Source organism: Echinops telfairi, unplaced genomic scaffold (assembly GCF_000313985.2).
Source record: "Echinops telfairi isolate 266 unplaced genomic scaffold, ASM31398v2 ScPeMD7_44;HRSCAF=162, whole genome shotgun sequence".
NCBI lineage: Eukaryota > Metazoa > Chordata > Mammalia > Afrosoricida > Tenrecidae > Echinops > Echinops telfairi.
The window spans coordinates 12,563,237-12,580,442 of NW_022103942.1; the positions used below are offsets into that span (position 1 = coordinate 12,563,237).

The window sequence follows — 17,206 nt, forward strand, 5'->3', positions numbered from 1 at the left end:
TTCTATGTGGTTTATTCCCCATCTGCCCCCCACCTTGGTCATTGTGTTGCTGATTTTGAATTTTGTAGTTTGGATCTGAAGAGATACTTTTTAATATCTTACTATGTTTAATTTCATTAAGGCTTGCTTTTTGGCTTCCCATATTATCTATTCTAGAGAATGTTCCATGTGTGTTAGAAAAGTATATATATATTTGTTGTTGGGTTGAATATCTGTATATGTCTAGGAAGTCAAGGTGCATTTCTTGCATGTAGCATATTTATGGAACCTATTTTTTATCCATTCTGTTACTCTGTGTCACATGACAGGTACATATAATCTAGTTACATTCAGTGTTATTTTTGATAGGTACGAGTTTATTTCTATCATTTTGGTGCTTTTGTGTTTGTGTATATGTTGCTCTTGGATTTTTTGTTCTTTTAATTTTCTGTGTTGAGTTATTTTGTTTGTGAGGGTTTTTTGGTCATTTTTTTTCTTTGTTGGTGCTTTAGTACTTACTAGGTCCTTGTGTGATTCCTCTTTCATATTTTGTTGGGATTTGGCCAATTATTTAAGTTATATTATTTATTATTTTCATCCCAACTATAAACCAATCTGTTCTCTATATTTGAATGTTTAATATCTGTATTAATTCCTCTATTTAATTGTTTGAATTTTGGATAGACATCTCTGGCTCCCTATTTTTAGTCTTGTAATTTTATTTTACTTTGAGTGCTTTAAATGGATTGATTTCTGGGTGTTGGAATCTTCTATGTTGATCTTAGTTTGATATTTATTGTTGATTCTCTATCCAAACAAGCCCACCCCCCATCTCAATATCTTTTGTAAAGTGGCTTTGCTTTCACAAAATTCTTTAAATTCTCCATATTTGGAAAAGATCTTATTTATCCTTAATTTTGAAAAATAATTTTATTGGGGACTCGTACAACTCTTATCACAATCCATGCATTCATCTATTGTGTCAAGCACATTTGTACATTTGTTGCCATCATAATTCTCAAAACATTTGCTTTCTGCTTGAGCCCTTGGTATCAGCTCCTCATTTTTGTCCCCTCTCTCCCCTCTCCCCACTCCCTCATGAACCCTCGATAGTTTATAAATCATTATTATTTTGTCATCTCTTACCCATTCCCTTGACCCAATTTTCTGTTGTCCACTCCCCAGGGAGGAGGATATATGTAGATTCTTGTAATCGGTTCCCCCTTTCCACTCCACTCTCCCTCCACTCTCCTGGTATTGCCACTCTCACCACTGGTCCTGAAGGGATGTCTTTCCTGGATTCCCTGTTTCCAGTTCCTATCCTTAAATTTGAGGGATAATTTTGCAAAATATAAGATTCTTGGTTGCCCTGTAAGGCTGGGTTATCTAGAAAGCATAGCAAGTTATATGCATATATATATAAAGAAAGAAAGATACATATATTAAGTCACACAGCTGTAGAAAGCATGTATACATGCTTTCTAATAGCTGTAGAAGCTATTAAATCCAGTCAAGTTCAAGCCCATGGGACATATTTTAGGCAAGAGGCTTTCCCTGGCTTATGTAGCTGCCTTGTCTGATTGACTTGGAAGCAGGAAGCTTAAGGATTGGTGGAGATCTTAAACAATGAATTCAAGGTCAGCAAGTCAGACTCATAGCTTTTCCTGACTTACCTAGCTGCTGAGGCCAATGAATCAGGAGTAGGAAGATAAACCAGCAATCATGTAAGGTGCCTGGTTATAAAATTTAATTAGTTCAAGTTCATGAGGAAATATGGTAGAATACAGATTGTTTCCAGTGTTTTCAGGTAATATAGTGAGTCTCTGAACCAGATGCAGGATCTGGAACAGCAAGACAAGGTAGAACCCTTCTTGCAGAGTTTGCTTAAATAAAAGTAGGCTATACTCACTGGAAATTTCCTTTAAATTGCAGCAGAGTGGTGATCTGAAAAGGTGGCTGACCTCTTCTTTAATCTGCTTACAACTAGTTTATTGCTCATAGCAAATGCCATCATGGAGTTGTTTTATTAAGTTAAATCACATCATGGGGGAGGCCTTCACTGCTAAATTATGAGAATCCTGACCCTGTCAAGTTGAAATAAAAGCTAACAATGCAGTTAGTAATTATTTTCTTTCAGGGTTTTATAAATGCTGTTTCATTATTTTTTGTCTACATGCTTTCTGCGGAATAATCTGAGCTAAATCTCTTGGTTCTCCTGTGTTGGAAACATTCTACTCTTTTTCCCAGACAAAATATGCTCTTAGATCTATCACACATTAGTGTGGAGAATATCTAAAGAACAGATTTGTCACATTGAACACTAATGACAGAAGACCTGACAAACAGTGGAAAGACATCAAAAACATCATATTTGAAGAAAACAAGAGACAGCAAGATGGCGACTATGTAGCACACAAAAGGGAGGACTCTGCAGAGACCACCACAGAGGGGTCACAGAAAGGGATATCTCACACCTACAGATTGCAGTCTTCTCAATAAAAGATAAGTAGACACACAGTTATTAAAATAAAAGAGCAGCAATATCTGCAGATAGAATCCCCTTTGTAATCAGCATTCAGCTCTACATGGCTGAGTATGGGATCAGCCTGGTTTGGATATAAGCACACATAGGCTTGCCTCTTGGCCCAAGCCAGAGAGACCCTGCCTGTTACCCTTGAAGGTCTAACAAACCCATATCAGGAATAGCACATTTTAATGAGCGAAGTGGGAATAAGTCTACAGAGAATTCTGGAGTAGGAATGGGAATAAATAGTGGGAATAAATAGTGAATAGACTATTTGCACAGCCACTTGCAGGCTCGCTCTCTCTCTCTCATCTTAGGTAGCAAATAATAGACACCTGGCCCATCATCAAAGAATTAACATAACAATATAAATTAAAAGTGCAATACCAGTTTTACAAAGCATGGGCTCCAGAAAGTTTGAGCTTAAGACAAAGATAAAAGTCTCAGGGTTCAAAAGCTGTACTCAGCTGATATGCTGGATAGATAGACCTACATTTTCACCACAGAGCTATGAAAAAGGCATTGAGAAAACAATGCCATTTACAATAACTACACAAAAAATGAAATACTTGGTAATAAACCTAACTAAAGAAACAAAACACCTATACAAAGAAAACTATAGAGCACTACTATAAGAAATCAGCAAAGACTTACATAAAGGTAAGAATAACCTGTATTTGTGAATAGTTAGAATTAATATTGTGAAAATGCCAATACTACATAAAACTATAGATACAACATAATCCCAATCCAAATACCAAATACAGTCTTTAAAGAAATGGCAAAAAACTAATTACAAATGTTACATGGCTAGGCAAAAGACCCAAGATAAACAAAGAACTTCTTAAAAATAAGAACCAAGTAGGAGACCTCTTACTTCCTGACTTGAAAACCTAGTACATTGCCACAGTAGTTAAAATAGCCTGGTACTGGTATAACTAGAGGTATATAGAATAATGGACAGGAAGAGAAAAATCCAGACATAATTGCATCAGCCTACAGGAAACTAATCTTCAACAAAGGACCTAGAAATATCCAGTAGGACAAAGACAGCCTCTTAAAAAATGGTGCTGAACAAACTGGATTTCCATATGCAGAAGAATGAAATGAGACCCATATTTCTCCTCCTGTACAAAAATGAAATTAAAATGGAACAAAAACCTAAGTGTAAACCCCAGAGCTCACAAGATTATCAATGAGAAAGTTGGAACAAAAATTTAAGGGCCCTATTGAAGCTCATACATATACTACCAAGTATAATGAAGGAGACACACACAGTAGAAGATCATATAGATGTCTGAGACATTACATCACTTGTGCATATCAAAAGACTTCATCAGGAGAGTAAAATGAATCTCCACCAATTGGGGGGAGGGGGAATTACATAGCATCCCCCAAGGGCTGCACCAGAAGCACTCAGCATGGAAGCACGATTGAACAATCTAGGCCATACCTCAAACAAACTCTACCCTGTAACTTAGGACTGAAATACTCTGATCAGAGAAAAAAGTGAAGAATGGCAGTCATTGGAGCCCTGGCCTTAGGGAATGGCCAATTAAAGGGGACTCAGAACTATCAAATATCTAGTAACTCAATGCTCCCTTTGCATTAATATCAAGTTTTAACCTGATAAGAAAGGATCTGCACTTATAAGAAATGATTCAGGCAATTTTCTTCCAACAGCCACCCCAATGCTTAATTTAAACACAGCTCAATCAATTAAGAAATCAACCTGTATAAAGCAGCAATTCAGGGATTGCAGCTCGCAGTGGGACTATATTTGCATAAACACCTCATATCAACAGTTTCTTAAATTCTATGTCATTGTAAACATTATCGATGTTATCATGGAAATGCCTTATACTCCAGGTGGATGATTGGCAATGTTTTCTTTTTTCTTTTTTGTTTTTATACCTTTTTTCTTTCCTTTGTAGTTGTTTTTGTTAGGGTTTTGTTGTTGCTGTTGTTGTCATAACATGATCACCAAAGTTAACCAGAGTTGTCATATCCTGTGGACAGGAGGATGGATTCTGGGCTCCCACATAATTCTAGCCCAATCAAGAACAGTTAGTTCTTATAACATGGCTCTATACTTGCTTTCCTGAAGAAATCACTGAAGATAAGGGTGCCAACACAATGTATGGTGAAGAAAGCAAATGATGCCCAGCTATTAATTGGAATAGTGTCTTGGGTATTAAAGGTTTGCATTCAAACAAGCAACCATCTAAGTAAGGCATCAATTAAGTTCACATGGAAGAAGACCATCAACCTGTGTGATCTAAAGACTACTCTAACAAAATCCAAATATGATGGAGGGAAAATATTAGAGCTTAAATTTTGAACACCCAATTTGTAGAAGGCTAGGGAGGAGAGTGGGAACCCCAAATCCATCTGCAGAATATCTAATCAGATAAGTTTCTGGTATATCCCCTCTAGCCACAGGTGAGGGACTGGAACAGGTGTACTGTCAGACTGAGTTTATTGTAAACTTCTTTATGGTGGATTGAACATGGTATTATGTGATACTTCATCAGTTGACACATTTCTTGACCCAACCTGAATTTGCTCTAGGCTCAAATATTTCTCATTTATGCCACCACAGAAAATTCTCCTCTTGCTTTTTAATTATTGATGGTAGTCTTTTCTTTATTACTCTTTACTTTAATTTTTATCTTTATATTATTATTTCCTTCGTACTTTATTTTGTTTTTGTTTTTTATTGTTTCTCTTGGGTTTCTCAGTTTGTGAGGCACAGAAGGAAAGGAGGCATAGAGACAGACAATAATGGAGGCAATGGTTTATTGGGGTGTGAGGTGGATGGGTGTGGGGTTTGGGAAGCAAACAATGAATGAGGGGTGGAGAAGGAAGCATTAGTTCTGATCGTGATGATGTATATACAACTGTGTTTGAAACTGATTTACCGATTTAACTACAGAATTGTATGTCATGTGAATATTTTGTCAAGAAAACTACTCAAAAAAAAGAAGAAGAAAAAGAAAGAAAATAACAATCTTGAACAATGGTTAGCATGGGTGAAGGAGGAAGTGCCTTTGTTTAGGGGACATTGAGTTTATGTTAATAGTGATAGAATAATTTGAAAAAATATATCAATAATGGCATATAACATAAAGAATATAATCAATGGCACTGAATCATACATGAATATGTTGCTGAATTGGAGAATGTTTTGCTGTGTATGTTTCTGCCACAATTTTTGACAAAGTACACGAATAACAATGAGTACAAGGAAGAAGAAAATGACCTATAATTCATTTCAGTAATGATTGTATGGCTCTGCTTGATATGATTGAATTATTAGATTATATGATATGTGGATGAAGTGCCAATAAAACTGTTAAAATGATTATTAAAAGGACAGGAAAAAAGAAAGGATCAAAATGTATATCAGAATTATGGTGCTGGTGAACAATATTAAAGTACCATGGACTGGTGAAAAAGTAAACAAATTTGTCATGGAAGAAGTGCATGAGTGCTCTTTAGAGTTTAGTATAGTGAGACTTCATTTCACATACTTTGAAGATGTTGTTAAGAGAGACCAGTCCGTGAAGAAGGACATCATGCTTGGTAAAGCAGTGGGGCAGTGAAAAAGAGGAAGACATTTGACAAGATAAGATTGACAGGATTGAAACAGTCACTGAACCTATGGGCTCATGAATAATAACAACTGTGAGGATGACCAAGGGCAGAGTAGTGTTTTTTCCCCCTGCTGTTCATAGGGCTATTATGAGTCATAAATGCCTTGAAAGCACCCAACAAGACAACAACACATTTTCCTAACTTTTTTTTAATTTTCATAGTTTTTTAGCTATTTTGCTCCATCTGTTGAAAGTACCTGAGAATTATTCTTTTGAATTCCTTTCCAGTGGTGCTCATAAAAATCATTTGGTTTTTTATATTGGTCATTTGTTTGTGCTATTCTACTTTATCTCACTTTGTGGACTGAGATTTTTGTCTCCAAAAAATTGTATTGTTTTAGTTCTCGTTTCTACTTTTTGAGCAAGTTAACCTATGTTCCACATTGTCTCTTTTTGTCAAGATTCTATTTTAGAATCTTCTATCAAAACAAACATGCATTCATAGTAGCTGGGCACTAGCAGACATGAAGATTTGTATATAATGACAAAGGTAGTTGTCCTCAAAACATTTCAGAAAATAGATGAGTTCCTTGGTCTAAAGAAAACAGTCATTCAATTTGTCAATTCTCTCTCTTTGTATCAAAAGGAAAAATTATAAATGGAGAAATAATACATTATAATTTATTAATGAGGAGGTTGGAGATCAATAGAAATTATTTCTGCTTTATTTTGAACAATTCTGAATGCTTGAAACTTACTTCTTTGTTTGCCTCACATATTTTATTTTTATATCTAAGACTACAAAGGAGAAAGAAAAAGAAAATCACAAGAAGAAAAGGGTGAAAGTAAAATGAGGAGATGGGGGAAAAGAAATAAAAAGACTAAAAAAAAGAGAGGAGTGTAAAGAGGTAAGCAAGACTTTATTAAAAAGGAATGAAGAAACAAGTGGAAAAGAAGAGGACAATATAGGAAGGAAAAGAAAATATTAAGAGAGGGAGAGATCAAAGTAACAGTAAAGAGAGGGAGAGACCAAATTAACAGTAAATGGAGAGATGTGAAGGAAAGTGGAAAAAATAAATGTGTAGAAATGGTGGGAAAGGGTTTTATAGGTTTAAAAAGCATAACATTATTAGACAGAAATCAAGATAGATTAAAGGCTTAGTGAAGAAAAAGGAAGGACAGAAAGAGACAGAAAGGAAGAGAGCCAGATCAGAATGCCTGTTTAAATCTCTCTAGTCTCATAGGGCTATACATTTGGCTACAGGGATTAGGACATTTTCATTCAAATTATATTCAAATGCTGATGACCCTTCCTGTGATTTTTTTCAAGGAGGCCTTTATGTGCTTTTAGAGTACTTCTTGTTGTTTATGTAGAACTTCTTGAGCAGGTGCCTAGACAGATAGCTATAGGGCTTCATGCTAACTTTATGCACTTTAGTCCTATCATCCACAAATTTATGGAATGAATAAACTGATCTACTCATTAAAATATTCCTGCTCCTATCAGAAGTTTGTTTTTAAGTAAAAGAATGTATGAGAGATCGTTGGGCCTAAAGTCAGAGCCATTGCTGCAGGAAACGGTCCCAGAGCCTGAGCAGTCAAGATGTGTGACTTCTTTTCAACATCATACTGGAGTTCCTAACTAACAACATAAGGCAGTGGAAGGACATTAAAGTTATCCATCTGGGAGAGGAGGAAGTAAAACGATCGTTATTTGCAGACGACATGATTCTACACATTCTAAACCTAAAATAGCCACAACAGGAGTACTAACAATATTGAATATTGGCATGATAAAGGATCACAAAACAAGTCTACTGGTTTTCTTTTTACATTGGACAAGACCATGGAAGAGGAGATCAAGAAGACAGTACCCTTCACAATAGCCAAGAGCAAACTGAAATATCTAGGGATATATCTAACAAAAAAACCAAAAGACTTATTCAAGGAAACCTACAGAACCCTATTACAGGAACCAAAAGTGACCTCCACGAATGGAAGAATATGCCGTTCTTGTGATCTCAATATAGTAACTATGTCAATCTTACCCAAGGCACTATATAAATTTAAAGCTATCCCGCTTCAAATACCAACAACCGTCTTCAAAGATTGTGGAAAACTGCCCACCAATTTCATATGGAGAGGGAAGAAGTTCAGGATTAGCAGACAACCCCTCAAGAAGGACAAAGTCAGAGGGCTCGCCTTACCTGACTTTAACACCTACTTTAGAGTCACAGTGTTCAAAACAGGGTGGTACTGGAATAATGACAGATATTCAGACTAATGGAAAATAAAACAAAACACAGAAATAAAACCATCAGCATAAGTACAACTGATCTTTGACAAGGGCCCCAAAAGCATCAAGTGGGAGGTGGATGCCCTCTTTAACAAGTGGTGTTAGAAACAATGGATATCCACCAGTAGAAAAATGAAACAAGGCCATTACCTCAAACTCAAGGTGGATCACAGACCTAGAAATTAAACCCCAAAATACCAGAACCGTCAATGAAGGAATTAGGGCAAAACTAAAAACCTTGGTGCCGGTAATGTATAGGCTAACTGTCTTAGGGAAGGGTACCCACACAGATGAAGCTGAAATGAATAAATGGGATATAATAAAGAAAAACACCTATATGTGTCGAAAGACTTCACCAAGAGAGTAACAAGAGATCCCACAGACTGGGAGAGGAATTTTAGCAATGACACAACAGACAAAGGGTTTATTACTAAATTCTACAGTACCCTCATAGTCTGCACAAAGAAGAAACAGTTAACCTCCTGAGGAAGTGGGCAGAAGACCTGAACAGAAGTTTCACTAGGGATGAGACCCAAATGACCAATAAACATAGGAAAAAATGCTTCTGATCATTAGTTATCAGCAAGCCCAAGAAGAAAGCAACAGGATCTACATTTCTGGAGGGACATGAGGGGAGGAGGAGCTGGGGAAAGGAGCGGTGTACAAACAATGCCATAGACAGGGGAACAACTAGGGAATTAAAAGAAACAACGAGGAGGACTTAGATATTCTGGTGGTGTTGGAGCAACAGCAATGTAGCTGAGAGGAATTACTAAGAGGCAGAAGATGGGCTAGCATGATGGTGGGGCAGGAGGAAGGTAAAAGGAAACAGATGAAATATCTAGGAAGCAAAGCTATGGATAGAGATATAAAAATAGGTGTGCACTTATGTAAATATATCACTTCATAAAAATAGAGGTATTGGCCTATGTACATCTATTTATATGGCAATACACTGAGGAGGTGGATAGACTTGGGGTCCCTGTTGAAGCCCTCCCTCAATGCAAAAACACTTTGTTCTAACAACCTGGCATTCTGTGATGCTCACCCTCCAGACATGATCAATGAAGACAAAATGGGTGCAAAAGCAAATGTGGTAAAGAAAGCTGATAATACCTGGCTTTCAAAATATATACCATCTGGGGGCTTAAAGGCTTGAATTAAAAAAAACGGGCATATCTCAGAGAAGCAACAAGCCCACATGGAAAGCATACCAGCCTGTGTGATCATGAGGTGTCAACGGGCTCAAGTAACAGACATCAGAGGACCCAAAACAAACAAACAAACAAACAAACAAACAAAAATATATTGTTGAGAATGAGGTGGGGGTGGAAGCAGAGGCCCAAATCCCATCTGTAGACAGACAATAGGACATCCCCTCACAAAATGGTCACAAAAAAGGGATGAGTCAATCAGGGTGCAGTTTAGCTCCAAAGAAACACAGCTTAGCTCCTCTGGTTCTTTAAGGCTTTCTCACCCCCCACTACCATGACCCCAGTCCTGCCTTTCAGGTCAGGCTTGACCAGAGAATGTATACACCAATACAGATAAGAGCTTACCACATGCAGAATCCAGGTCAGATAAACCCCTCAGGAACAGAAATGGGAGTAATGATACCAGAAGAGTAAAGGGAAGGTGGGGTGAGGAGGGGAGGAAGGGGTAATAGATCACCATGATCAATGCATACCCCCCACCCCAGGGGCATGAACAATAGAAATGTGGGTGAAGGAAGACAGTGGTCAGTATAAGATATAAAAACAATAATAGCATATAATTTATCAAGGGGTCATGAGGATGGGAGGGGAGCAGGGATAGAAAAAAGAGGAGCTGATACCAAGGGCTGAAATAGAAAGTAAATGTTTAGAAAATATTGTAGCAACATATGTACAAATATGCTTGATAAAATTGATGTATGGAATGTTATAAGAGTTGTAAAGGCCCATAATAAAATGATTTTTAAAAATGTGTGACTTCACTGATGACCAGACCACAGAGTTTAAGGAGGCCTTCCAGCTGTTTGAATGAACGAGTGATGTCAAGATCTCATACAGTCAGGGTGGGGATGTGGTGAGGTCCCTGGGCCAGAACCCTATCAATGTCAAGGTGCTGAGCATCCTGGGGAGCCCCAAGAGTGATGAGATGAATGTGAAAGTGCTGTATTTTGAGCACCTCCTGCCCATGCTTCAGACTTCGGCCAAGAACAAGGAGCAGGACACCTACCAGGACTATGTCGAAGGCCTTGGGGTGTTTGACAAGGAAGGGAACAGCACAGTCATGGGGGCTGCAATCTGGCACGTCCTTGTCACATTGGGCCAGAAGATGACAGAGATGCTGACAGGAAGATGTAGAGATGCTGCTGATAGAACCCAAGGACAGCAGTGGTTATATCAACTATGAAGAGCTCGCCCAGATGGTGCTGAATGGCTGAGGGGAGCCCTTCCTGTGTACCCAGAGCCCTGTGCGTTTTCCTGTGTCGGACTGACTGTATGTAGTCCCAAAGGCCTCCTCACTGTCACAGCGCTTCTCCCATCTTGTCTCTGTTGGATAATGCTTACCAGCAGCAGTCACCAAATAAACTTGCTCTCTGAACCCACCCCCCACCACAAAAAAAAAGAATGTATGAGAATGGGAAAAGTGTTAGAAGTAATACTAGATATTTTTATTTGATCAATTATTTGCAGACCTGTGAACAAAATCCTAACCCTATGCTCCAAAGAAATGTGGCAGCTTCAGGTTTATGTAGTCAGTAAGGAACAAAGAGAATCTGAGAAAACTTGGTGGTTTTCGCTAGTTTTTCAGAGGTTCATTAAAATGTCTTTCAAAATCCTTTCTTCTCTGAAAAGTTGGTTTGGTTAAGGAGAGAAATGTAGATGGTCCAAAGAGGTCAATCCCTGCCAAGTAGTGCTCAGGTAAACAATTGTCTGCTTGTCTGGAATGCAGGGATTAGAGAGTAGGGACTGCTGATTATACATAAGTCTGCAGAAACAAGCTAATTACAATATCTAAAGGTGAAGATATTTATCATCTTAAGCGTTTACCTTGTGAAACCAAGGAGCAGCCAAGCAGCTAGGCTAGGCCTAAATAACTCCTTCTTTGTTTTTAGCTTGCAAAGCCACAGGCCCCCGTTTTGTTTTTCTTTTTCATGTTGATTTATGTAAATACTACCACAGTTTCTAACTGAAGATGGCCCCAGCTGTAGCTTTGGTTCATTGCCATTTACTATGCTCATCTGCTAGCGAAAGCTCTAAATTTAGTTTCAAAAGTTTTTGTATGACTACCAGAACAAAATGTATTTTTTACAAACTAAATATACTTTAGAAAACACAGTTTTAATATAGTTATAGGGTATCAGATTTTTTCTTTCACACAAATTCCGTCTGTGTTCTTTTCTTAGAAGAAAATAGCTCTTTTGCTCCTGGAATCTTCCTCCTCATCCTCATTGTTTGGGCTGGGTCTGGTCTGTATAGCACCTTCCCCCAGTTCTCCTGGAAGATAGCCTGCTGGACTGTGAGGCCCCTTCCCCTGTGCCCCCCCTACCCCAGGCCGCCTCTCTTGCATGCCAGAGCTGGACTGTGCAGTCCCTGCCCCCAGCATTCCAAGGAGCTTATCTCTCCAGGTCTGGTCTGTGCAGCCCCATGCCCTAGCATCCAAGGAAGCGGGTCTGCGAAAAAACAGGATGATTTACTCACAGACCATATCCTGACTCAGACCCTGCCACTGCAGTACCGGGAAGCCTCCCTTCTCCTTATTGGAGCAAGCATCAGCAGCTCTTTTCACCTCATTTGCATATTTCCCTGACCCAAATCCTACAAATATCCCACCACCCCGCTGACAGTGGGGACTTCCCTGTCCTAACTCATTGGGTCTCAGAAGCACCCAGGAGCTCAAGATGCTCCTCTCCCTGTCTCTGTTCTCCCTTCCCTCCAGGGAGCTCTTGTTCTACTCTAATGAAGCCGCTCTTAACTTCATGTTCTTTGCCTCAATTCTATCTTTGTACCACGCCTCAGCTTCTACCTCTCACTCATTACTGCTGCAATTCGTTTTATTACTATAACTTGTTATTAAAGTTTAAAGTGTCATTTACCCTTGTATTTAAGGCAAAGTTCATTAAATAGTGCAGGTACCTCAAAAGATACATTTTCTTATCCTGTGCTACATCTGTGTTGGTGAAAAATATCTATGTATACATGGAGTAGTCCACTCAACATTAGGGTTTTATCCTCAGACATTTTTGTTTATTTTGCTGACAGCTCACTCCGATTCACAAGGTGAATCTAATCCATTATTCTGAAAGAGTTGCTTACCTAGTTTCATTCCCATTTCCAAGTCAGGGAGGCCCCACTGGGTTCAAATGTCTTTCATAACAATCCCTCAAAGGTATCTTTTCATTTGAAAATTTATGAAGACTATGAAAGGTTTTGTTGGGAATGACTATAAACAGTGACTCTCAAAAATGACCCTGCCTTTGAATCAACCTAAGGAGCTTGTAAAAAGATTTCCACACCTCACATGGTTCTCATTTCACACAGCTAGGAATTGTCCTTACTTCCGTTCTTTCAGGATTAGGTCTTAAACCTTGCTTATGCAGATTTAAATATTAATTCCTTGGTAACCAGTTTCTATTGAAAGATTTGATTAATTTCAATACATTGTAGACTCAGACTATCCAATAGAAAGGTAGCATATATATTTTAAATTTTCTAGTGCCTAAATTTAAAACATTAAGTGGAACAAGTGAAATATTTAAAAACAAGTTATTTAATTCAATCATTTTAATATATAATTAATACAAAGGGTATGAAGGAAATATTTCATTTGTTAGTGTGTTCCCATGAAAGCCATTGTATATCTTTCACTTATGGTTCATCTCAATTTGGACTAATCACATTTCCTGTGTTCAGTAGTAGCACATACATTCATTGCTGTTGAGATAATTCTGACTAATAGCAAGCCTACACGATAAAATAGAACAGCCCCCACAGGTTTCCAAAGCTGCAATCTTTACAGAAGGAAAGTGTCATATTTTTCTCCTACAGAGTGGCTGTTCCGTTTGAACCAACACATTTTTGTTTATAGCCAAATGCTCATTCCACTGACCCACCAGCCACATATAGCTACTTATAAAACCTGTGTCATCAGTGCTACTTACATATAGGTGGAGGATGCCACCTCCAGAAGAGTAGGGCTGTGTCACATTGCTAACTCGGTAATCTGATTATTTTCTGTCTTTATATGGATATTCTTTATGGTAAGTGCATCATTCCTAACAAACTGTATCATGAAATCATTTTAATGGAGTCTTAACTAAAAATTAATCTCTTACATTGCATGAGAAGGTTCACTTGATTCATTTCTAGGCAAGTCACTAAGCATTCCCCAGGAGGAGGTAGTTCTCACATTTCCTGTTTGTTCTGCATATTTTTATTGATTATCTCAAATACCATACGGTATACATTGCTATCATGTTTTCAAAATACCAGTGAAGGATACCATTGCTGATGTCAGATAGATCTTGGCTGAAAGCAGAGAATACCAGAAAGATATTTACTTGCGTTTTATTGACTATCCAAATGCATTCAACTGTGCAAATGATAAAAAACTATGAATAGCATTGAGAATTATGAGAATTCCAGAATACTTCATTGTGTTCATGCAGAACCTGTAGCTTGACCAAGAGCTAGTAATTCAAACAGAACAATGGAATACTGAGTGGTTCAAAATCGGTAAGGGAGTGTGTTAAGGTTGTATCCTTTCACCATACTTATTCAAACTGAACACTAAGGAGAGAATACAGTAAGTTGGACTCTATGAAGAAGAATGAGGTATAAGGATTGGAGGAATACTTATTAATAACCTTACAATATGAAAATGACAAAACTTTACTTGCTGATAATAAGGAGGACTTGAAGCACTTACAGATGATGATCAAGGACTACAGCCTTCAATATGGATTGAAATTCAATGTAAAGAAAACAATCCTCACAAATGGAGCAAAGGATAACAACATGCTTAACAGAGAAAAGACTGAAGTTGTCAAGGCTTTTATCTTGGTTGGATACTCAATCAACACTCATGGAAACAGCAGTCAAGAAATCAAATGACGTATTGCATTAGGTATAGCTGCACAAGAACCTTTTAAAGTGTTGAAGAACAAGGATATCACTTTGAGGATTAAGTTCACCTTACCCAAGCCATGGTATTTTCAATCACCTTATATGCATGTGAAAGTGGGGCATTGAATAAGGTGGACTGGAGAAGAATTGATGCATTTGAATTATGGTTCTGGTGAATAATATTGAAGATGCTGGGGACTGCCAGAAGAACAAACACATCTGTCTTAGAAGAATAAAGCCAAAATGCTCCTCAGAAACAAGGATGGAGAAACTTCATCTCATGTACTTTGAACATGTTATCAAGAGAGAGAATTCCCTGGAGAAGGACATTGTATCAGGCCAGGTTGTCAAGAGAAACAAATCCAATGACACTCATCTATCTATAAGAAAGAGTTTTATATCAAGACGTAATTATATATCAAGAAGGAATACCAGCTCAGTCTAACTCAAGTCCTTAAGTCTGATGCTAACCCATAAGTGCCCCTTCAAATCCACATAGCTGCATGCTGGTGACACAGAATGGTGAACATGGAAGCAGGACGCTCACAAGCTGGTAGGTACAGAGTTTCATGGATCCAAATCAGTCTGCTGCAGAGTCCCTGCAAGCAGGAAGGCAAAGTCTCAGAGAGAGAGAAAGAAAATGTCCTTCTTTAATTTGCTCATATGCAAAAGGCTTAGGATATCAAAGATGTGCCATCAGACTGCAACTTGATTGACAAGTTTGACTCCACCTCTAGCCAAGAGTGTCTACTTGACATAACCTTTAACTACCGGCATCATCTTGGTGAAGTGGAGGGACAATGGATAAAAAAATGACTTTTGACAGGATGGCTTGACATAGTGGTTGCAACAATGGGATCAAAAACAAGACAATGTTTCCTTCTGTTGCATATATAATCACTATGAGTTGAAACTAACTTGATGTTGCCTAACAACAACAATGTGTAAGCCAGCATAATATGGCCTTAAAATCACGGGGTATTCAAAAGGTTTGTGGAAAAGTAGAATGGAAAGATAATGGATTTTTCAATGAACTTTTTAAAGCCCGTTATTTGTCTATTTTTTTTTTCTGGCTCTCTATCATTAACTTTAAATCATTAGAAACCTGTCAGTCAATAGCAAAGTGACTGCAATAGCAAATTTAGAGAACTTATGAATTTAGATATAGAAGCTTGTAAATATGAGAAGCATGTTGTAAACAACCTTTAAGTCAAGTTGAATTTGACTGCAATTCTTTATAAATTAGCCTTGAGATATATGTCTAAACATCTTCCCTAATTTCTAACCTTGAACAAAATATTTGATATTTGGTTTATCTCTAACCTTGGAGAAAATAATATTATCTTTCTAATCTTTGATTTCACAGTGACGCTTATTATGTGAACTCAAGGCAAAAATGCACATATAAACTCTAAATCTCCAATAAGTAATTGGGAAAATGCAGAGGCAAAGAGTTATTTTTCTAGTTTCTTACTTTCTCTGAAGACGGGATGAGTGCCAGGTCCCATTTTGTAGCTGCAAACCTCAGACACTAGCTATAAGGGGTCTCTGCTTAATCTGAACGCTGATCAAGCTTTCTTCCTCAGACCTCTAGCAAAAAAGTAAAGATTTGGACTTTTTATATCTACAGATTTGGACTCTACCATTCAGCTACCATTTTAATCATTTTTAAAAAATTCTAATTGAAAGTTGTGAAGTTTTATGTGTACTGTAATGAACTACCTCACAATAAACTAAATGAATTTATGCATGATACTTTTATCCTTGAATTAAAACGAACTCCTCAGGTCAACTTTTAGCTAAATAACAGATGGGCTTACAAAACAATAACACTCAAGAGCACTGTGCTCTTTTAAAAGCAATCTATATGAAACCAAATTATCATGAATTTTCTTTTCTTTACAGGAACCATGATAATGTAAGAGGAATGGAAAGCTACATTAATGGAAACAGAACAGCTGGAATGTAAAAGTTGAGAATGTTTACTCATTGTGAAGAATATAAACAATGTTACTGAACAATTTTTGTAGAAATTATTGAATGAGAAACTAAACTGCTGTGTAAACCTTTATTGCAAATACAGTAATAGGATTATTATTTTTAAATTTCTTTATAAACAATACTCATGCATTATTTATGAAGAAAGAAAGAAATTATTTTCATGGTAAACCCCATAAGTGGTATAGAAATAAGATTATAATAAGCGAACAGTAAAATCCAATCACTTTGTTTTGGATTTGTAAGGATTAATACAATAAATTGCAATGCTAATCTCCATTTACAAATAGTCATCTGAGAAAAATATTGCCTATGCATAAATGAACCAATAGTACTGATAAAAACTTCTAGAAATCTAATGTATAAATACAATCATGTCCAATTATTATTGATTAAGCCAATTGACAGATATGCAAACAAACTGTCCATTGATAACAACCATTTATGTCCATCAAGTCAATTCTAGATCCTAGTGACTATAGAGGACAGGATAGAATTTTCTTTAGAGGTTTCTAAGGTTGTTTCTAAGTCTTCATGGGAGCAGAAAGCATCATTCTTCTCCAGCAGAATTTCTGAAGGGTTTGAAGTGCTGACCTTGCAGTTAGGAGGCCAACACATAACCCTCTACTCCATGAGGGCTCCTGTTACATGGAGAGTCATGTCAAATTACAAGTATTGTCACCAACAAATATTAGTTCCT

At 37.4% G+C, this 17,206-nt stretch overlaps 1 pseudogene; it reads left to right on the forward strand.

Moving 5' to 3' along the window:
• Positions 1-10,357: 10,357 nt before the first annotated feature.
• Positions 10,358-10,823, forward strand: LOC101661220 (annotated as a pseudogene).
• The last annotated feature ends 6,383 nt before the right edge of the window (positions 10,824-17,206 follow it).